The sequence below is a fragment of the Pantherophis guttatus genome, chromosome 6 (assembly GCF_059756535.1).
Source record: "Pantherophis guttatus breed Tessera chromosome 6, ASM5975653v1, whole genome shotgun sequence".
Classification (NCBI taxonomy): Eukaryota; Metazoa; Chordata; class Lepidosauria; order Squamata; family Colubridae; genus Pantherophis; species Pantherophis guttatus.
The window spans coordinates 94,484,837-94,507,460 of NC_142068.1; the positions used below are offsets into that span (position 1 = coordinate 94,484,837).

General features: G+C 40.4%; 1 protein-coding gene across 1 annotated transcript in view; it reads right to left on the reverse strand.

The window, feature by feature from the left end:
• The window catches only part of BMPR1A (bone morphogenetic protein receptor type 1A), an 82,079-nt gene extending 60,357 nt beyond the window's left edge, over nt 1-21,722 (reverse strand). The window contains exon 1 of the mRNA XM_034435384.3: nt 21,203-21,722. The gene's annotated coding sequence lies outside the window, so the exon portion shown is untranslated. The remainder of the gene's footprint in view (nt 1-21,202) is intronic.
• Nucleotides 21,723-22,624: the final 902 nt, after the last annotated feature.

Consider the following 22,624-nt stretch of genomic DNA (forward strand, 5'->3'; position numbering starts at 1 on the left):
TATTTATTTTTTTTTACACAGGGGAATGTCAGTTTTATATTGATAATAAACTGGATAGGGTGGACTTCTCAAAAGGAGGTCCAGGATGGTAGGGTTTATGTAAGACTAATGAAAATGCTTTTTTATTTCATTCCAGCTTTGTATAAGATGAGTATCCACGTTTCTATTAATATCTGCAAATTATTTTTTTTTGGAATACATCTCTCTTTTGGAACAAAAATAAATAAATGAAGACACATGTCAAATCTCTCAAAGTACAATAACATTTTCTAGTACTTCTTGATCCATCCTTTTATCTGGACAATGTCACATATGTAATTGCAAAAGATAACAAAGAAATGTGGCATTCATTGTATTTTTTGTAACTCTCATCTGAAATGCCAGGGTTTTTTATTATTATTAAAAATCAAGCGATAAACCACTGGCTTGGAACAGTAGCACAAAGGACTGATTGTTAGTTTCTTATGCTATGCAATTATCATTTAGAAAAGACTGACTGGATCAATCAATCACAAGAACAATTTGTCTTTCAAACAACTCAAATGTGCCTCCAAGCAGCACATTAAACGTATTTTTAATGCCCACTCTTTATCAAAATTGCAAATGGCAACCAATATCTCATTCACCTTTCCTTTTGATGATGCATTACAAAATGAATGCTTAAAGATTACTTATACCCATATGCATATATAAACTGAAAGAAAATTGCTCGACTCTGTTGTAATTTTCTTGGGAAATAGTTCGCATTCCTCTAAGATTGAAATATATAAGCAGATAATAGAGATAAAAACCAGGCTGCAGAGCCACTGCAGCTTTTCGGATCCTATGTCCTGCCAACAAAACGGAACAAAACACATGAAGTGATTGATGGCCCAAATAAATCTAGGCAAATAAACTTGGGGCCATCTCCCAGCAACAGAGCTGGCCAAAGCGCAAAAGGGACAGGGACTTCCCCAAGTGGAGTTACGACCCCCCCACGCACACACAATTATTTCCCGCCAACAAAAACATATTCTCAATTCCACTGATTAATATACATACAGACATTATACAGGTAGTCCTCGATTTACAAAAGTTCAGTTAGTGACCGGAGTTAGGGCACTGAAAAAAAAAATGTTTTTCACACTTATGACTGTTGCAGCATCCCCATGATCCTGTGATCAAAATTCAAATGCTTGGCAACTGACTCAATATTTATGACGGTCGCAGTGTCCTGGGGTCCTGCGATCTCCTTTAGCTACCTTCCGACAAGCGAAATCAACGGGGGATTCACTTAACAACCGGGTTACTAACTTAACAACAGCAGGGATAACTGTGGCAAGAAAAGATCGCACAATGGAGGAAAACCTCACTTAGCAAACATCTCACTTAGCAACGGAAACGTTGGGATCAATTGTGGTTTTGAGGGAGGGGAGGGGGATGAGCGGGAGATGTGGTTTTCCCAAACTGATGAGAAGCCGGAAGCTGTTGGGACTTAAGAGCATAGAACAGAGAAGGGCTGGAGGTCTGTCTAGTTTAGGGGTCTCCAACCTTGGCTACTTTAAGCCTGGAGGAATTCTGGGAGTTGAAGTCCTCCAGGCTTAAAGTGGCCGAGGGTGGAGACCCCAGCTCTGGTCCACTGTTCCTCAACCTTGGCAACTTGAAGATGTGTCAACTTCCACACCCAGAATTTGCTGGCTGGGGAATTCTGGGAGTTGAAGTCCACACATCTTCAAGTTGCCAAGTTTGAGAGACACTGTTCTAGTCCAATGTCTTGAGATTAGACCAGCCAGAGGCAAGAAGAAACAGATGCTCATGGATGGATGGATTGCATGAAACAACAACAACAACAACAAAAGATGGGAAGTGAAGGAATGGTGTTACCGTATGCTATATTTTAGAGTAGGGGTCTCCTACCTTGGCAACTTTTAAGACTTGTGGACTTTCAACTCTCAAAGTTGAAATCCCCAAGTCTTAAAAGTTGCCAAGGTTGGAGATCCCTGTTTTAGAGTTTCTTTTCTCTTCTATGGTCTTCTGTGTTTACTTTTTTTTTGTTGACTACTTCCTACCACTTCCCTATGTTGGGTATAATATTGCTATCAGCCTGGAAGGCCATCTTTTTCTTTGGATCTTCAGGGCTGCCACACTTAGTGTGGTGGGGAAACTGAGAGGGGGGATTGCATGGAGTTGCAGAGATATCTAGCCATAACAACATTCTTTTCTTTGGGAGTCAAGGACGTTCAGCCTGCACCCGGAGTGGCATGACTGGGAGGCATCTCCAGTTGGGACGGTGCATTGATTGGACCAAGTGATGGACATGTGGGTGCAGGGGAAAGGGACTTTGACTTTCTTTTGGGTGGGGAAAATCCTGGAAACTTTCAGATTCGTGTTTTCCCAGACGTGCCAATACGACATCTCTAATAAAATGGAACTTTGAGGAACTTTTAGCCTCGGAGTCTTCTTTCGTTGGGGGTGTTGCTTGGAACCCTGACAGCTGCTTATTCCAAAAGAGAACAAAATCATGGGCATTTTTTGTTCGTACAGCCGTCCCTCTCACATTGTTCTTTCTTTCCCGTCTCTTCCTAATGAGCTGGAAGAGAAAGCAGTGGGGGAAAAAAGCAGTGCTTTTTTTTATGAGTTGGCTTTGCGAACCAGGCACAACCACGGACGATCAAAATATACAGCTTTCTAAATTATGCTGGGACGGCTACATGGTTTCAGTGCTTGGCCAGTAGTCTCTTTTAAAAGGGCCAGAAGGAATCAGGGCTGGGATGGTGCTATTTTTGAGTCAATTTTGAGTTAATCCTAGCTAATAAACCAGAGGAAATAAGGGCAAAACTAGACACATGTCTGAAAGGGGTGATACAACAGAACAAGGATCTCCTCCAACCTTGGCAACTTTAAGACTTGTGGACTTCAACTCCCAGAATTCCTCAGCCAGCAAAGGTTGAAGACCCCTGCAATAGAGGTTATATAGTCAATGGTACTAAGTTCTGCAGGAGAGTTCCAAATATATGATAAGCCACAATACAGATAGTCCTCGACTTACAAACGTTTGTTTAGGGACCGTTCGAAGTTATAACAGCACTGAGTTATGACCGTTTTTCACACTTAAGGCAATTGGAGCATCCCCATGATCCTGTGATCAAAATTCAGATGCTTTGGAAACCGGTTCATATTTATGACCGTTGCAGCACTCCGGGGGTGGGTGGGTGGGTCACATGATCCTCTTTTGAGATCTTCCAACAAGCAACGTCAACAGAGGAAGCCAGATTCACTCAACAACAGTGTCTCTAACTTCACAAAAGGCGGTGATTCACTTTAACAACTGTGGCAAGATAGGTCGTAAAACGAGGCAAAGCCTGCGTAACAAATGCCTCGCTCAGCGACAGGGTGAGTGACTAGGTGTCAATTGTGGTTGTAAGTCGAGAGCTATCTGGACATTGCTAAAGTGATGATTCAGTATCTCTGTTTTGGGAAGCGAGCAATGGCTGAGCCCGTCATTCCCATTAAAATCCCCTCAAACTGCCCAAGGAGCTGCTGATATAGTTTTACAGAGGAATTATTAAGTCTGTCATCTGTGCTTCTATAACTGTCTGGTTTGGTTCTGCAACCCAACAAGACAGACACAGACTTCAGAGGATCATTAGAACTGCTGAAAAAACAATTACTACCAGCCTGCCTTCCATTGAGGACCTGTATACTGCACGAGTCAAAAAGAGGGCTGTGAAAATGTTTACAGACCCTTCGCATCCTGGACATTAATTGTTTCAACTCACTATAGGGCACTGCACACCAGAACAACTAGACACAAGGACATTTTTTCCCCGGAATGCCATCACTCTGCTTAACAACTAATTCCTACAACACTGTCAAATAATTTACTAAGAGTATATTACTACTATCCTTCTCTTCCTTACTAGTATCTATCTCTTCCCACTTATTACTGTAACCATGTTTTTTGTATCTCTTCCGATTTATATTGTTTTACTTGTTTCCTAGTATGATTTGATTTCTTATTTAGTAACCTATGACTATCACTAAGTGTTGTATCTTATGATTCTTGACGAATGTATCTTTTCTTTTTATGTACACTGAGAGCATATGCACCAAAGACAAATTCCTTGTGTGTCCAATCACACTTGGCCAATGAAGAATTCCATCCCATCCCATCCCATCCCATCCCATCCCATCCCATCCCCATCCCCATCCCCATCCCCATCCACCGGAAGGCAAATGGCACATATGCAGGAGGTAGCAGGTAGGTAGTACTTTGAGGCCTTTCTGCAACCAAAATCTTTACCCTGGGTACAGCACGGTGGTTAAAAATTAGAAATTAACCATGTTGCAAATAACAGAGCCGCATAAGTTACAGGCAGAAATTATTAGTTGTTTTATATCCTTACACCTGTGTCATAACTACAGAGGGAAAATCAGTAAGAAGGTATTTTATTCATATGTGAAGAATAAACAGGATAGTTGGAGAAAGAAGCTGGAAAGGAAAGACGCAGGCCAACCGATATAAACGATCAGAATGAAATGTCTAACAAAATGGGTTCCGCATGATGTGACATGTTAAATTTTCAAACTGAATGATTTCACAGCTGCAAAGCAGATGTTTAATTCCGCTGTTAGATTCTCCTCCTTTTAGTTTATTTTCACAGATCCGTCTCAGACTTCAAAGTTGACATCTGTTCTCTGGCCTTCTGCAATTCAGTTTACGCTTTGTGTTCATATTCATTACGGCCGAATGTTTCTCAATATAGCAAATTTTTTTTTTTTCACGCTGAAAGGTATGAACTGGAGTAGTAGTAACAAAAGCATAAGCAGTTCAGAAACTCAAAGAGTAGCCGTGTCAATGGTTGCTTAATGTTTACTAGCAAAGCCTACCTATGTTTCCAATACAGTCATATCTCTTAGCAAAACGCAAAGCGCTCTTCTCAAACGTTTTAACACAGTTATTATTTTGCCCTGTTGGTGCTTGTCCATTCAAGTAAGTATATATACCTACATCAACTGAATGTGTAGCTTAGTCTTCAACCTATAACAATTCCATTCAGTGACCACATGTCTATGGAGATTTTTACTCATCCAGGTCATGGTTGTCCCAAAGGTGCTTTTTCAAGAGGCAACCGGACTTTCTTGCATTTCTTTGAAGATGTTTCGCTACTCATCCAAGAAGCTTCTTCAGCTCTTCGAAGCTTCTTGGATGAGAAGCGAAACATCTTCAGAGAAAAAACAAGAAAGTCCGGTTGCCTCTTGAAAAAGCACCTTTGGGACAGTCAGTGACAAAGACACTGAAAAAAGTGACTCATAACCGGTCCTCACACCAAGAGCCTTGGTGGCGCAGCAGAATAAAGTGCTGTTAAGTAACACCAGCTGCCTGCAATAACTGCAAGTTCAAATCTCACCAGGCTCAAGGTTGACTCAGCCTTCCATCCTTTCGAGGTAGGTAAAATGAGGACCCGGATTGTGGGGGCAATAAAATGACTTTGTATAAAAAAAGAACACCGCTTAGGGGGGGCCAAAAGCCCTACTAAGCAGGTATAGACAAAAGTATGAAGGCTATTGCTTAACGCATTGTAAGCCGCCCTGAGTCTCCAGAGAAGGGCGGCATATAAATCGTACCAATAAATAAATAAATAAATTATGACCACTCTGATATTTCCCTAGTCACGGGATCAAAATTCAGGCTCGTGACAGACAGCATGTATTTTTGATGTTTGCAGTTGCTGGGTTCATACAGTCACCATTTGTGACCTTCCCAGCTGGGTTCTGACAAGCAAAATCAATGGGGAAAGCCGGACTCGTTTAACGGCCGTGTGATTCGCTGAACAACTGCAATGTGTCGCTTAGCAGCCGCGTCTATAAAAAAAAGGGGGTCATAAAATCAGGTGCAACTACTTAACTGCCTTGCTTAGCAATGGAAACCCTGGTCTCAATTGCGGTCGTAAATCGAGGCCTACCTGCATCAAGTAAACCTTGCATGGAACATATGTGTTCATGATTTAGGTTTCTTCGCTGAAGCACTGCTGCACAAAAAGACAAGTGCAAAACCCAGCTCAATTGTATCATTCTAAACTAGGGGTGTCAAACTCGGTCTCCATTGTGGTCATAAGTCAAGGACTACCTGTAAAAGATACCCTAACTATGAATATATATTAATGAAGTTTCATTAACATAAACATCTGGCTTTCAGTTTCAGTCCAATTTCTAACAGCAGTAATTTCCTTCTAGAGAGTAGAGCTTTTTAAAATATGTATTCATTTTAAATTGAGAAATATTTTGAGAACTCTAAGAGCAAATTTACATGATAAATGGTTTTTAAAAAAACCAGTAAAGCAAAGATGAAAAAGACGAGAGCCACTGCATATTTTAAGCTTTTGGCTCAAAACGAGTTTGATTATTTGAAAATTAAAATACCCCTATTTTAAGTGAAAACTCACTTCAATAATCATAACCAAGCTTACGTAACTATGCCAGCATATAAATGAACTCTTAAAAATTGAATTAACAATACATTGTCAAACACATTGGGCCCATTTGTATGATCCAATCATACATAATCAGTCAAAATAACCAAGCCTTTTAGCTACACATGCAATTTCCTAATTCTTCCCTTTGTGCAAACAAACATAATTATTTAGTAATCATTTCTTCCTGGTCCCAGCCTTGAAACTCTAGTTAATTGAAGACTTCCCAGCTCAATCATCTAAATTTTCCTAATGAGTCAAAAGCTTTTTTTCTATATAAAAGAACAAAGCAAAAACATAAACACCTGGTTTTCAAGTCAAAGAATAACAATAATATAGACTAGGCTAGAGGGTTTAATACATTTCTGTGTGGACCATGGATATTTAGAGACTTAATATATAGTCACGAGGTTTTACCGACATGTAAAGAGTATATGGATGTCTTTATCTCAAAAGGCATAGATTTATTTTCTCCCTTTTTGAAAAAAATCCATTTAGTAACTTTCACCTATTGCTTCTTAGTCTGGACATGTAGTTCTTAAATATGTATTCTCAAGTATTAAATCTTGAATTTCCCTCTGGAAAAATCCTTAATTTTGGAATGGTTTTTTCTTAGGGAGACAGCCCTAAGGAGATATGAATTAATTTAAAAAGCAACATGGATTGCTTGGCTTTCTTAATAAAAATAATATTAATTCCTTAGTTGCTTCTATTTGCAGTGAAGTCATCAATGCATGACGTGATGGGGCATTTTGGGGCTGGGAATGGCCCAAGATCACCCAGCTGGCTTCTGAGCCTAAGGGAGCAATAATCTCTCTCAGTCCAGCATCTCAGCCAACATAATATGATGACTCTCAAGTAAAATTACCCTACATAATTCAGTTATATAGGCTTTGCAATGTATGGCTGTGAAAGTTGGACCATAAGGAAGGCTGAGTGCCAAAGAATTGAGGCCTTTGAACTATGGTGCTGGAGAAGACTCCTGCGAGTCCCTTGGACTGCAAGGTGATCAAACCAGTCAGTCCTAGAGATCAACCCTGACTGCTCTTTAGAAGGCCAGATCCTGAAGAGGAAACTCAAATACTTTGGCCACCTAATGAGAAGGAAGGACTCACTGGAGAAGAGCCTAATGCTGGGAACGATTGAGGGCAAAAGAAGAAGGGGACGACAGAGAATGAGGTGGTTGGATGGAGTCACTGAAGCAGTAGGAGTGAGCTTAAATGGACTCCATTTAAATTTGTAACAAATTTAGTTACAAAATCATTATGTTGAAGGAAGAAGGTTGATTTCTTTGGATTGCTCAAAAAATTACTTTTGGGGCTGCTTTTAATAACATTTAATCTTTTCCAAAAGGCAACTGGACTTTCTTCGTTTTTTCTTTGAAAACATTTCGTTTCTCATCCAAGAAGCTTCTTCAATTGGAATCAAGAAAGTTCTTTATACAATCCTTGTAGAAATAAAGTCATACTTCTAGCCAGTGAAGAACCAAGAAAGTCCAGTTGCCTTTTGGAAAAAGCAGCTTTGAGACAACCATGACCTGGATGATTGAGAATTTTCAGACATCAAGTAATGCAAACCTTCTTCCAATCAATTTATAACGAATCTGTTCACTAATATGAATGTGTGCTCAAGAGTACTAATGAGTAAACAAAAAAACTTGTTTTAAATCAGCTCCTCCTTGCATGGACGCATCCACACTGGGAGTGAGGACACACACATTCAGAGTTATGGATCTGACAATCCTTGTAAGAAAAAATGTCCTACTTCTATCCAGTCAATTATGGTTTGGCTGTAAAATTCAGTCGGAACATTCAAGATTAAAAATCAGAGTCTAGACTTCATGGGAGACATGCTGTTTTTATTATATGCCACACTAATGATTGCATGCATGTTAGTCAAAGTTACGCAATTCTGCAGCTTTTCTGGGAATTCTTAAAGTTCGTATTTCAACCTCAATAAAGTCAGCTCTGCCTCAATACAGATTTAACCAACCAAGTCTACTGATAAAGACATTGGGACCATGCAATGTTTCAGAGCCCAAATGCAGTGCCACAAAGCAACTCTTGAAAACCACGTCTTTGGGGTCATGTAGCAGCTGTGAAGGGGGACTCTTGCACGCTCCAAGGCTTCCTTTGAAGGGTTGAGCTACCCAACCAGATTTAGGCAGACATGCAACTATTTCTTTCTGAGGTTTCCTCAATGAAAAGATCCTGAACAAGGCAGTTTGAATGAGGGTAAAATGATGATACAACAGAAGCTCCACCCATTGCGTATGTGCGTTGTGATGTTGCAGAAACAAGAAGCAAGGGGCAGATGGTGTGATGTGATGGTAAGACCCTACTTTTGTCGTTAGGACAGAAGCGCGGGATCCTGCAGACATCTCTGGCTCTGAAAAATATTAAAATTGTGAAATTGTATTCTAGCAGAATCTCATTAAAATTTTACGTAACCCTGTCCATGTAGGTTTCCCCTTTCTGTACGGTTGAAAATGCTCGGCTATTCATTGTGAAGTTTCTTAGATCATAGTACAAGATGAGGTTTTCCGGCAGGAACAGACGGTGAGAAACCAGCCTTATTCTTTTCAAGCTTAAAGATGTTGCCTACATACTAAATATTTTATCACAGCCCAGGTTCTGTTTATCATCAAAGTATCTGATGATATTTTAATACATTTCTGAGCTTGCTTGACAATACAGTGAAATCACAATTCTGGTGGGACTTGAATGAAATAGAAAGATACAAAACGTGCAGAAATATACATTCATTGTGACCCTTTGTAGAACGCCATTATCAACTGACATCAACGTATGTTATTTTTATATTATCTGCAGCAATTTCACTATCTTGCTGGGAGTACTTGGGGTGCAGCAGACCTGGCTCTTATTTGGGGAGTGGGGAATGCCAGGATGGAAATTGTGGTCCATTGCATCTCTGCATCTAATTTGTAGATCCACTGTCCTCTTTTTCTTGGGTGCCTATGCTCACACTACCTCTGAATTTCTAAAACACGCTCAGTAAATTTCATTATATTGCTACTGTATTTGAAATGAGCAAGAGGGCAGTCAATTTTCTTTACAGCAGACTCTAAATCGGGGGTGTCCAACCTTGGCAACTTTTAAGACCTGTGGACTTCAACTCCCAGAATCAACAGTTGATTGTTTTGCAAACCTGCCCTTAAAATTACAGCCTTGTTTATAAATTCTGGGGAAAGGCTTTATGTTGAAGTTTGTGCTCTAATCAAGCAGAGAAGCAACTCAGAACTAAGAAGAAATTTCCTGACAGTGAGAACAATTAATCAGTGGAACAGCTTGCCTCCAGAAGTGGTGAGTGCTCCAAAACTGGAAACTTTTAAAAAGAGATTGGACAACCATTTGTCTGAAATGCTATAGGGTTTTCCTGCCTGAACAGGGGGTTGGACTAGAAGACCTCCAAGGTCCCTTCCAATTCTGTTATTCGGAAGTCCTTTGTGCAGTTTTGATTGCTCTCTTTTTCCTTTTGCTTTTAAGAACTTTTATTTACATCGTTCAGGCAGCAAGATAGCTTTTTATCTCTTTAATTTCATACTTTCCGCATGCATCAGTATGCATAGCACATGCCAAGGAGGCATCAATCTGGAAGAACAGGTTTTCATGTTTTGTTTATTACTTTCTTTGCTGTAGAATTGCTGCATCTGCATTTTTGTTTACTGGAGATGACTTTGGCATATCTTTTTCTTGCCATTTTCTTGTTTTAATAATCCTAATTGACTTTTATATTCTATCCTCCCATTCAACCATTTTGGTTTCTCTACCATCATCTTGTCAAATCTTCTTGATCAATTCTTAATTAACTAGCATAAACAAATACCGTTTCTCCAAAAATACAACCTACCTTGAAAGTAAGTCCTAGCTTGATTTTTTACACGTGCGCCCAATATAAGCCCTACCCCCAAAATAAACCCTAAATAAGTTCCTGAAGGCCTCTGACAGCAAAAAAGAGGCCGGGGTGTGGGGTGTGTGACGCATGCAAGTGAGGGTAGTTCAGGGGTCAGCAACCTGCGGCTCTGGAGCCTCATGTGGCTCTTTCATCCCTCTGCTGTGGCTCCCTGTCGCTGGTCAGTCCACAATTGATAGGGCTTTCGGTTAGGACAGGTAGAGGAAAAAGGATGCTGCGCTAGGAGGAGACTCTATGGTGTGGGAACTGGACTTCTGGTCTGCAGAGGAAAAAGGACGCTCCACTAGGAGTCGTCTCTATGGCGGGGGGAATCAGACTTCCGGTTGGCTCCAGAATTGAATGGGGGGGGTTTCTGGCGAGGACCTTTGTGGCTCTTTGAGTGTTTAAGGATGCTGACCCCTGAGTTAGTCAGTGGATGACATCCCCCCAAAATAAGACCTGGTGCCTTTTTTGGTGGCAAAAAAAATATATAAGACAGGGTCTTATTTTCGAGGAAACATTGTATGATCACTGAAGGCATATAATCAGTAGTGGAATTCAAATCCTGGCGCTACCTGTTTGCTATTGGGAACGCTTGGGTGCGCACGCTCGCTTTGTGAGCATGCGTCATTCTATGCATGTGCAGAGCATTTTTGATGACATCTGGGTGGGTGGGTGGAGCCTCCCACCGCCGCCGCTACCGGTTTGCCTGAACTGGGGTGAACCAGTAGCAACCCACCACTGAATATAATGGAAGAGTTTCCTAACAGATCCTTAAGTATTTTTAATGAGGTTTATACCATGAGGCTTCCCTAACCAGGAAAGAACCCTATTAGATATTTCAGCTGTAGACTCCAAGATTAATGTGTATATATAGTTGTTCTTTTGGTCTTTAAACATGACCCTCAAAGTTCTGATCACATTAGATTTTTAATTTAATAGTCACTTTTAACTCGAGATAATTACTATGCCTTTGGATGTCCAGAAAAGTGTTCATATGGTTTTATGTTGTTGTTAGTTGCGAAGTTGTGTCCGACCCATCGCGACCCCATGGACAATGGTCCTCCAGGCCTTCCTGTCCTCTACCATCCTCTGGAGTCCATTTAAACTCACGCCGACTGCTTCAGTGACTCCACCCAGCCACCTCGTTCTCTGTCGTCCCCTTCTTCTTTTGCCCTCAATCGTTCCCCTCATTAGGTTCTTCTCCAGTGAGTCCTTCCTTCTCATTAGGTGGCCAAAGTATTTTGAGTTTCATCTTCAGGATCTGTATGGTTTTATAGACGGTTTGAAAGAATTTTCCAAATAACTTTATGTATTCTCTAGAAATGACTGACTTTAGTCCAATCATTTGGTGGCAATAATGTACACATGGTACCAAAAGCGTATTTTTTTGCACTCTCTTTCATTTAATGTCAAGGTATTCTTAAAAGATTACATCTTTTTTCTTAATGGCTTTGAAACCTCTTCCTTATGCTAAGAAAAAACAAAAATATTAACACTATTGTAGTACTGAGGGAGACATTAGGTATTCTATATATACTATCTTATGTTTGATAAATTGTTATACAATATATTTCTTTAAAAGTTGGCATACTATCTGATTGTTTTGGGGAAAAATTAGGTTTAACTGAGGGAAATCAGACTTAAAGCTAAGAATAACAGTGATATATTTGGGGCTTGGGTTGTGTCCCTATTTTCTGCACCTAGCATAATGAATCTTGGAAAATTTTCTTTATTTGGAAATTTAAACTTAGTTCCAAATTTGGTGTGAATGATAAACAGCCCAGAATTTCTCTGAGAATTTGTGGCAAGAAAAAAAGCAGTTATCCATGTATGATTTTAATAAGAAGCCTATTTATTTTTATACTTTGGTATTATTTTAAGTAAATATTTTATTTTATTTACTTTTGTTAAATTTGTTTGCCGCCTATTTGGCAAAGTCATTCTCCAAGAATCTCACTCAAAACATTACAATTATCCGCTGAGAAAATTGTTTTTAATTCTTCACATTTTCAGTTATCATTTGGGTTCCAGAATTCAGACATTTAGGGTGCTTAAATTATTTGCCTTCAGTCTCAGGTTTGACAGATATTGAGATACTTATTCAGTGATTCTTGGATAATGCAGCAAGATATAAACGACATATATTAGATTGAAGGTATATTTCTTATCCTTTCATCCATGAAAAATCTTCTATTTTGTAAAAACCCTGAGTTCTGAATAGTGGTAAACTGCTTTTAGCTGGTAAACCTCCCATAATACAGGACTGAATTATCTTAGAGTGGTTCTTGAAGTTTTATTCTATTCAACTAAACAAATCTCTTATTTGATCATTGTTGTGATGCCAAAGCTATCTTAAAAGACTATGTTTCCTAATAGAAGAAAAAACTGGGGCTACCACCAATCCTAATAGCTCATGAAGAAAAGGCAAAAAGTAAACTGAAATTTATCTCTTCAATCTATGCTATGCAATAACAAATACAATTAATACAGCAAAAGCAGGTGTGTATATATGGAATACATCAGAAAGTATTTAATGTTATCAATGATTTGCTGCTGTGAGGTGTAATTCAGAACTTTTTGGGCTCATTCTGCTGGGACAATATTTTGGACTCAAATTAATAGCCTTTTTAATATTTTTCAGCAGCACTAAAGCAATACTTTGGACTCTTGTGTCTGAAATCAATTATTATATAAGGTTGGAAAGATAATTCTCCATCTAATTTGCAGGGTGCCATCATGTGCCGTTTGGTATTATTTTAAGTCATATTTCGGAGCAATCTAATCCATTTTTTCTTTTACCTGTGTACGGCCATTTTCATTTTTATAGGCTACAAGCTGTTCATCAACAGCAATCAACAGATTGCCAACATGATCGCCAACGTCCGATGACGGATATGGCACAAGAAGAAGCTGTTCATACTTAAGTGTGCTGTCATTTTTTTTCCTATCTCAAATCTCTAAAGCTCCTCGTCTTGCCTCATTTTTTTTCCGTACCTTTTATCTGCTCCTTTCTTGTATTCTATGCATACCTAAACTCTCTTTTCCTCCCACAACTTATAAATTTCCCTAGTTTTGCACAAGCCCAGCTATTTTGTCTCCCTTCGTGCCATCTTCTTTTCTCTTCTCTCCATAGTGTTCTGTGAGTTCCATCTTTCGTGCTGGCCTCTCCTGCTTTTATTTTTTTTTCTATGTGTCTCCTTACTTAGCTTGGCATCTTAGCTGGAGTCAACCGTACCAGATGCTCTAACTGCAAAAGGCTGGAAAAACAGCTGACATCTCCACCACGTACCTCTGAATCTAAAGGGGGGGGGAGATATTGGATATAATGACGCACTATTTTCCCAAATTCTTTACCACTTTTGAAATGCATGGGTAGCTTTAAATGTTCCTATAAACATACGAGAAAAGGACACGAGGATTTCTTCTGGGAACACCCGTTTTCTCTTAAACGTAAACCATGCAGGCCCCTTCAAATGTGATTCATATAATGAAATATTAATTAAAATATCATTTTTCACTTTTAATAATTCGAATTCCCTACTTTTTTTTTTTTGTCAACCTTTAAATTATCTCAAATGCAATTTTGGTGGAAATAAAGCATTGGTGCCTGACATTCATTTTCTTCTTTTATAATGTATATTTTATGTATTTTTAAAAATTATTATTGTGCAACAGAAGGCTTAGCATAATATACTCAAGAGACTTTCATTTGGACACCCTGTTTAACTTCATTTAAGGTTCTTCTCCAGGTGGATTCTGAGCACAATATATCAGAAGCACTTCTGAGATCAAAGGGCTTCAGAAGGTGCCGTTTTTTTTAAAGAGCCGCCAATACACTTGATTAAATTATAAATGATATGCTAAATTCTTCTCTGTGGAGGAGAAGAACTGAAGAATCTTCTTGTCTAGGCAAATCCCAAGGCAAACAGCCAGAAGATTAGCTTATCTTTGGCCCTGAGCGAAGACAATCCAATCTTGAAAACAGCAACTATATCCCAACCCGGGGGTCTCCAAACTCAGCAATCTTAAGACTGGTGGACTTCAACTCCCAGAATTCCTCAGTCTTAAAATCTGCCAAGTTTGGAGACCCCTGCACCAACCAACCGTTCCATTCAAGCATCCCACTGGCCCAAAATATCTGTCCCAGTAATTTATTTTTGGCAAGATTCCACACAAACGCGCTCAAAGAAATGTTGATCTTCCCTTCACAGGATACGTGCATCCAGACCCTGTGGCTGGCGATGCTTCGGTGCATCTTGTAAATCCAGTCTTGAGGTTCGTTGTTTTAAAATAATTGTGATTTATCCAAGGTGGCTTGAGCGGTGCTACTGCCCCCCCCACTCCAATACTTGCAGAGACTTGAGTGGCAGAGAAGCAGAAATTGGCCATTCCAAAGAGAAAGGAGAAGGAAAAAGTGGCTTTTTGGAAGCCCCCCAAATTAGGAAAATTATTTGTAGCATTGGCAGAAGCTAAGAAAAGAGGGATAGCAGTTTATATAAAGGAAAGGTTAAATCCCAAACAAATTTATGCAGATAATGAGGGAAGGACACTAATGATTGGAAGTTTCAATAAAACAAAAAAGAATATTAATTGTAGTCAGGGTGGATAAAAATCAATGATTTTTTTTAAAAAAATCAATTTTTTTTTATTTAAATCGGATTTTTTTTATTTTTATCGAATTTATTTTAATAAAAAACTTTTGGGGTAAAAATAGTTTTCTATTTAAGATACATAAATAATTTAGTTTATTCAGCATGAAATGGAGCTTAGTTATGTAGCATGAGGCTGTATATTCTGCAACACTGGGACTATCGGGGAGTCAACAGTAGGTCAAAGGAGTAGCAGAGACGACAGTTGCTCTTTAAAAATTATGATTTAAATCGAGTTGATTTAAATCAAGCCTTTTTACTAGTGATTTAAATCATAATTTAAATTGTGATTTAAATCAACTCGATTTAAATCAAATCCACCCTGATTGTAGTTATTTATGCACCTAACACACATCAGAGAGAATATTATAGTAAATTACATAAAACAATTAATAGAATTAGAGGTGGTTAATCTGTGCTTATTAGGTGACTTCAGTGCGGTGGTAGACCCCCAAAAAGATTATAAAACCGGAAAAAAGAAAAACCATGAAAGGAAAATATTACCAGCTACATTCTTTGAATTGGCCCAGGAATTTAACTTAAAAGATATATTGACAGAAATTAATCCCCCCCAAAAGCAATATACTTTCTTCTCTAACCCCCAAAATTCGTGGTCTAGGATAGACATGGCGTGGATGGACCCAGAAACAGGGAAAGACATCGCAGAAATAGAAATTGAAACTAATACTTGGGCAGACCACAACATATTAAAAATTTGATGGAAAGGAGAAGACAGGAGGAAAGGAAGATGGATCATGAACCAAAGGATAGTGAAAGGATTTTCAAATCCTTACTCTCATTGGGTGTGTGTGTGCCTCAATCTAGCATGGGAACAGTTTTCTCAAATGAAATGAAATAAAACAAATTGTGCATTTAGACCCGGAGGTCAGGGTTAGGGCTAACCCTGGAAGGAAAGTTAATAGGAAAAAGGCTTGTTCACGTGTCTTCAATTTATCTATGACCTCCATTAACTCTGACTAAAGGCCTCCTCGCCTTCTGGATGTCTTTAAAAGCTAAAACTCTCTATAAACTAGTTACTAACCGTGATAGCAAATCAAAGATATTGCAAAAGCTAAAGTGAAAGACGGGTGTGCCAATGAAACCATCTGTATATACCTGTTTGTACTTGCACTAGGCAGATACTAGGAATGCAACAACTCTGTGCCAATATAGGTAGTCCTCGACTTACGACCACAACTGAGCCCAAAATGTATGTTGCGAAGGGAGACGTTTGTTAAGTGGGTTTTGATTCCTTTTACGACTTTTCTTGCCACATTTGTTAAGGGAACCACTGCGGTTGTTAAATTAGTTATACCGTTGTTCAGTGAATCCGGCTTTCCCATTGACTTTGCTTGTCAGAAGGTCACAAAAGGTGAAAAAGAAAACTTCACATCAACCCGGGACCCTTCAACCATCATAAATATGAATCGGTTGCCAAACGCCTGGATTTTGATCATGTTACAACGGTCATATGTGTGAAAAATAGTCACATCACTTTTTTTTTCCAGTGCCATAACTTCAAACGGTTACTACGTGAACTGCTGTTCTCTTATTAGCTGTGAAAACGATCAATTTAAGACTCAATAAATAAAAAATTGATAATAGAATAAAAGACAGTTTAACTGGCCCAAAAGAACTGAAGCGTTGTTTCTTAAAGGCAGGCTAGGCTATTTTCTATTATACATACATGCCTATTGCTCCTTGCATTTTGAATTATTTAAAAAAAAATATGAAAGCACAATCCTCAAATAAATAATCCTATCATTTAATCTCAATTACTGTAAGGCAGGATCACCTAAACCTGTACTTGTAATCCACAAATTTAAGATAACAAATTTAGGGGCTAAACTCTATTGATCACAACTGGATCAACTTTCTGATACAGCCATCTACTTTAATGAAAAAGGCAATGTTTCTCACGTGGCATTTTAACGATCAAAGTAAGATTGTGAACTACTTCCAATAAGGATGGAACTTCAAACACATTGCAATTTCAGTTCTACCTTACCATCTGGCAGCAGTTTCTAAAATTTCACCAAGAAATTTATTCTACTTTTACAAACGTAGTACAAATTATGCATTTTTCTTCTACTTAAATTTTGTTTTTCCATTTACATTATCTTGATGATGGCCTTGACAAAGTCCTCTTATAGTAATCTTTAATATGTTGTAAATACCTTTAAGGTTGGTTTTTTTTAAAACAAAAATTATATTTTGGCCCTAGTTTTCTCCACTTCATTTCTGCTTCCAAAATTCCAAGTGATTATAAATTACAATATACTGGGGAGTAGCAGGGCTCTCTTACCACTTCTATATTCCAAAATCTGCACGTGAAAGACTTCTAACCCTCCAGAGGAGAAGAGGAAAGAATAATAGAAGAATCTTCCCAAGTGTTGGTGACTAAATTCAAATATTTATTTATACATACATACAAAGCCTATATGATGATCCGATCTGAACTGAATGGTTTACTGATCTCCAAAACAAGAATAAGATGAAAGACTAAACACAATGTAATCAATGTAATAAACATAAACATAATGTAATAAATAACACCCCAAGCGTCATAATACAATCATCTCCTAGGACAGGGGTCAGCAACTTTAAACACTCAAAGAGCCACAAACAGAGTGGATTTGATTTAAATCGAGTTGATTTAAATCACAATTTAAATCATGATTTAAATCACTAGTAAAAAGGCTTGATTTAAATCAACTCGATTTAAATCATAATTTTTAAAGAGCAACTGCTACTCCTTTGACCCACTGTTGACTCCCCGATAGTCCCAGTGTTGCAGAATATACAGCCTCATGCTACATAACTAAGCTCCATTTCATGCTGAATAAACTAAATTATTTATGTATCTTAAACAGAAAACTATTTTACGATAGATTTTTATCCCAAAAGTTTTTTATTAAAATAAATTCGATAAAAATAAAAAAAAATCCGATTTAAATAAAAAAAATCTCATTTAAATAAAAAAAATCTGATTTTTTTGATTTTTTTAAAAAAATCATTGATTTTTATCCACCCTGGCCACAAAGGTCCTAATCGGAAGCCCCCCATTCAATTCTGGAGCCGACTGGAAGTCCGGTTCCCACACCATAGTCTCCTCCTAGCATGGCGTCCTTTTTCCTCTACCTGTCCTAACCAAAAGCCCTATTGATTGTGGAACCGACCGGCAACAGGGAGCCGCAGCAGAGGGATGAAAGAGCCACATGCGGCTCCAGAGTCATGGGTAGCTGACTCCTGTCCTAGGAGAAATTAAGATGACCCACAGGGCTCTCAAAGAAATAGCCAGCTCAAAGGTGCTTTGAAAGACTAGCAGGACTTTGTAGTCTGTCTGCTCTTAAGAGAGCATCATTCCAGAGTTGGGAGGTAGTGACTGTACAGGCCTAACCTGGGATTCAGGTAGGTGACATTCCCTAAGGGACAGGATGCAGAGGGAAGCTTCTAATCCAGATATGAGTGTATTTTATTGTCAAGCCTACTAGCATCTCATATTTGGATGGTACGAACGCAGGGTGGCTTCTGAGCAGGCTTTCCAATATTCAAAAAAAGAAGTCATATACTGTACATCAGCTGCTGAACTCAGAAACCTCACTTTCACTTATTCCCCATCATATGGTTAACACAAAGGACTGTAACTACTGACATATCCTATCACAGAGGTCTTCAAACTTGGCAGCTTTAAGACTTGTGGACTTCAACTCCCAGAATTCTCCAGCCAGCTATGCTGGCTGGAGAATTCTGAGTGTTGAAGTCCACACGTCTTAACGCTGCCAAGTTTGGGGACCCCTGTCCTATCAAGTTCAAAACTGAAACAATGCAGACCTTGAACAAATAACATTCAGCATATTCCTAAAGATTAATACAAGAGCAAGTTGAAGACTTCAAACTGCTGTTTAATATCTCAACTTTCTTACTAAGAGGTAAGTAACTTCCAATTTCCTGAGCATTTTAAGCAAGACCCATGAAACAAGTGGAGATAAACAGCTTAACTATAGTAAGTGTGCATTCCAGTCTCACTATAAAAGAAATGAATATTTTTTTTGTTAAAAAAAATTGCATGTGACTGGAGACTTGCTAGAGAATGCAGAACCTAGTTTGAAGAAACACATTCGTTTAATCTCAAATGGATTCTTAAACGGCACGTAACAAGGACCAAAACAGGATTTTTGATGCAGGGGCAAGTACATATTTTCTAGTCTACCCTGTAACCACTTGCTATTCAAGTCATGCCATGGATTTGCTGGAGAAGATACACCTGTTAAAACATCTCATAAATGTTACTGGCAAACTTGGAAAAAAGTGTTTTTCTCCGGAAGTGCTGTTTCACGTGATAATCTTGTGCAAAAGAAAAGATAAACAGCAGTGGAAGACAGCGAGAAGTATTGGCCAACCCACTCTGGAAAATTAGTCACAGATCCTATTTGCTCTGTCCCAAATGGGGTACACACAACACACAAGAGGGAACAAAAGTACAAAGTACAAAGAAACACCAGACAAAGTGTAAGGACCCCTGTCTTACACACATGATGTTTCTAGAGCTTGGACTGTATCAAAATTATCCTTGCCCAAGCTGGTGATTTTTGGGAAAGTTGGACTACAAAACGTATTATCACTAGCGGCACATACTATGGCCCAAACATTAGGAAGGGGAGAAGTTTAAAGACCGTGGTCGAACACTCACAGTATTTTCCCAGTGAACACAAACCACAGCAAGAACAAAATACACATCTTCCAATCCCAAACTTTATCAATTACTTTCTTTTCTGTAGCCTTTTATGGAAATGCCCCTGTCTACCACCTCTGTCATCAAATGGTTTCATTAGATTTATTTTTTTTTTTTCCTTACCCAATAAATAGTAACCAATGAATGACCAACAATATATCCAACCAGGATTTGTAGCCAAAGAAAACAACTGAGCCATCAACAATCGAAGAGGCTTAATGCTAGCCCTTTCCAAACTGATCGGTGGCAATCCATCCCCAAATATAGATCTCTTTTATTGGGGGGGGGAGGTGTAGAGGAGATCCACCAAGCTCATTTCTCCGTCCCATGCTCCCCAAACCAAGTGCAACCGGATTACCCACAGCTTCTTTAATTTGGGGTGTCCTGCAGAGGAGCAGCAACGACTCTGGCTTGATTAAGGCTGCTAATTAGGCACTCCTTTGATCCTTTTTGTTTACTTCAAGGGGTGAAGGGACGACAAACCACCCCCTTAATTAAAAAGGAAGGAAGGAAGGAAGGTGGGGAGAAAGGTAGAGAGGAGGAAAGGAAGGAAGGAAGAATGGGAAGGAAGGAAGGAAGAAAGGACGGAAAAGAGGGAGGGAAGGAAGAAAAGAAGAAGGGAGGAAGGAAGGAAGGAAAGAAGGGAGGAAGGAAGGAAGGTGGGGAGAAAGGTAGGGAGGAGGAAAGGAAGGAAGGAAGGAAGGGGAAGGAAGGAAGGAAAGGACAGAAGGAAGGAAGGAAAGTGGGGGAAAAGGTAGAGAGGAGGAAAGGAAGGAAGGAAGAAGGGGAAGGAAGGAAGAAAGGACGGAAAAGAGGGAGGGAAGGAAGAAAAGAAGAAGGGAGGAAGGAAGGAAGGGGAAAGGAGGAAGAAAAGAAGGGAGGAAGGAAGGAAAGTGGGGGGAAAGGCAGGGAGGAGGAAAGGAAGGAAGGAAGGGGAAGGAAGGAAGGAAAGAAGGGAGGAAGGAAGGAAAGTGGGAGGAAAGGAAGGAAGGAATAAGGGGAAGGAAGGAAGGGGAAGAAAGGAAGGAAAAGAGGGAGGGAAGGAAGAAAAGAAGAAGAAAGGGGAGAGGGAGGAAGGAGAAGGAAGGAAGGAAAAGGGGGAAAGGAAGGAAGGAGAAGGGAGGACGATGGGTGAAGGTAGGGAGGAGGTAAGGAAAGAAGTGGAAGGAAGGAAGGGAGGGAGGAAGAAGGGAAAGAAAGAAAGAAAGGAGGGAGGAGGAGGGGGAGGAGGAGGACCAGCCCTTCCCGCCCCCCTCCCCAAAGCTCAGGGGGGACTCCGGGCCCCTTCCAGCCCCCCCCCTTCCCTCTGGGGCAGCCCCTCAACTCCCAAGGCGCTTCCACGCCCTCCCAGGGGGCCTTTCCAGGCCAGCGCCCCGTCCCCACCGCAGGCGGCCCGTCCCGCAGCGCCAAGAGCCCCGCCAGGCCCGGCCAGGAGGGCCTCCCTCGCTCACCCGCGGGGCATCGTCCTCGGAGCCTCCCTCGGGGTCGCCTAGGTCCGAAGCGCGTCCCCCGGCCGAGGGAAGCGGAGGCCTAGACGGGGCGGGGAGAAGCGGCGGCGGCGGCGTCTGCTCACTTCGACGCCCGGGCCGAGTGGAGCCGCCGTCGGTCCTCTTACGGCGCCTTGCGATGGCCCACGCGCATGCGTGGGAGAAAGAGTGGGGGGGAAAGAGAGAGAGAGGGAAAAAAAAAAGAACAGAGGCTCGGGCGCTCTCTCTCTCTCTCTCTCTCTCTCTTGGGAAGGGAGGGGGGCGCGCCTTGGATTGGGGTGGTTCCAATCACGGCTCGGGAAAGGAGGCGGGCGCCGCCCAAGGGGCGTCGAGGCGTCCAATCAGAGGCGGCCGGAAGGACCAGCTTTGGAGAAGAGAAATAAAGAGTCCGGCCGTCGAGGGACGCTTCTTCGCCCTTCCCCGGCGGAGGTTGCCGAGCGGGTTCGGGAAACTCGTCCCCCCCCTTTTTTTTTTTCAATTCTCCGCCCTAACGCACCTTTTCTAGGGATAGGGCGTGTCAGTCCCAACCCGAGCCCTCGACGGAAATTGCCGAAGGTGGCGCTAGGCGACGAGCGAGATGTTTCTTCGCCTCCGCCTGCCTGGCACATTGCGAGGGGTGGGGGGTGAGGGGTGGGGGGGGGGCAGAGAGAAAGGAACGTTCCTCTGGCCTCCTGCGCGCATGCTCCGTAGCCTTTCAAGCCACAGGGGCCGAGAGCAGAAGAAAAGAGGCGGGGGCGGAGGAGGAAGGACGCAGGTTTTTTTCCCCCCCCAAAAAAACGGCTTTGTGGTGGCTCTACCGTCCCTTGCAAAACTACATTTACTCTATAATATAATATAATATAATATAATATAATATAATATAATATAAAATAATATAAAATAATATAAAATAATATAAAATAATATAAAATAATATAAAATATAAAATATAATATAATAATACAATACAATAATAATATAAACGACATTACATACTAGTGTTAAATGAAAACCACAATTTTGTTATATTTCATTGCCTTGGTTACATTTTTATTCATTTGGTTCCCAGGCTAGGATTAGGGCAGACTATGCCGTAGTGGCCAAAATTGTGGAAACCTTTTGGAAAAAGTGTATTTTTGAGGTTTGATGGCTAATAACACCACTTTTTTTGGGGGGGGGAGTTTCAAGATAATCCTATTCCACTGCTGGAATGGCCTGGGAATAGCCCAGACCTTCACCCAATTGAAAATCTATGGAGCCGACTAAAGAAACTTGTTAGTCAAAAGCGACCCAGCAATGAAACCCAGTTAATAGGAGCCATCATTCAATCTTGGTTTCACATTAGAACAGCTGCAGAACTAAAAGACTTGGTTCACTCCATGGGAATTTGTAAGACTGTCATTCATG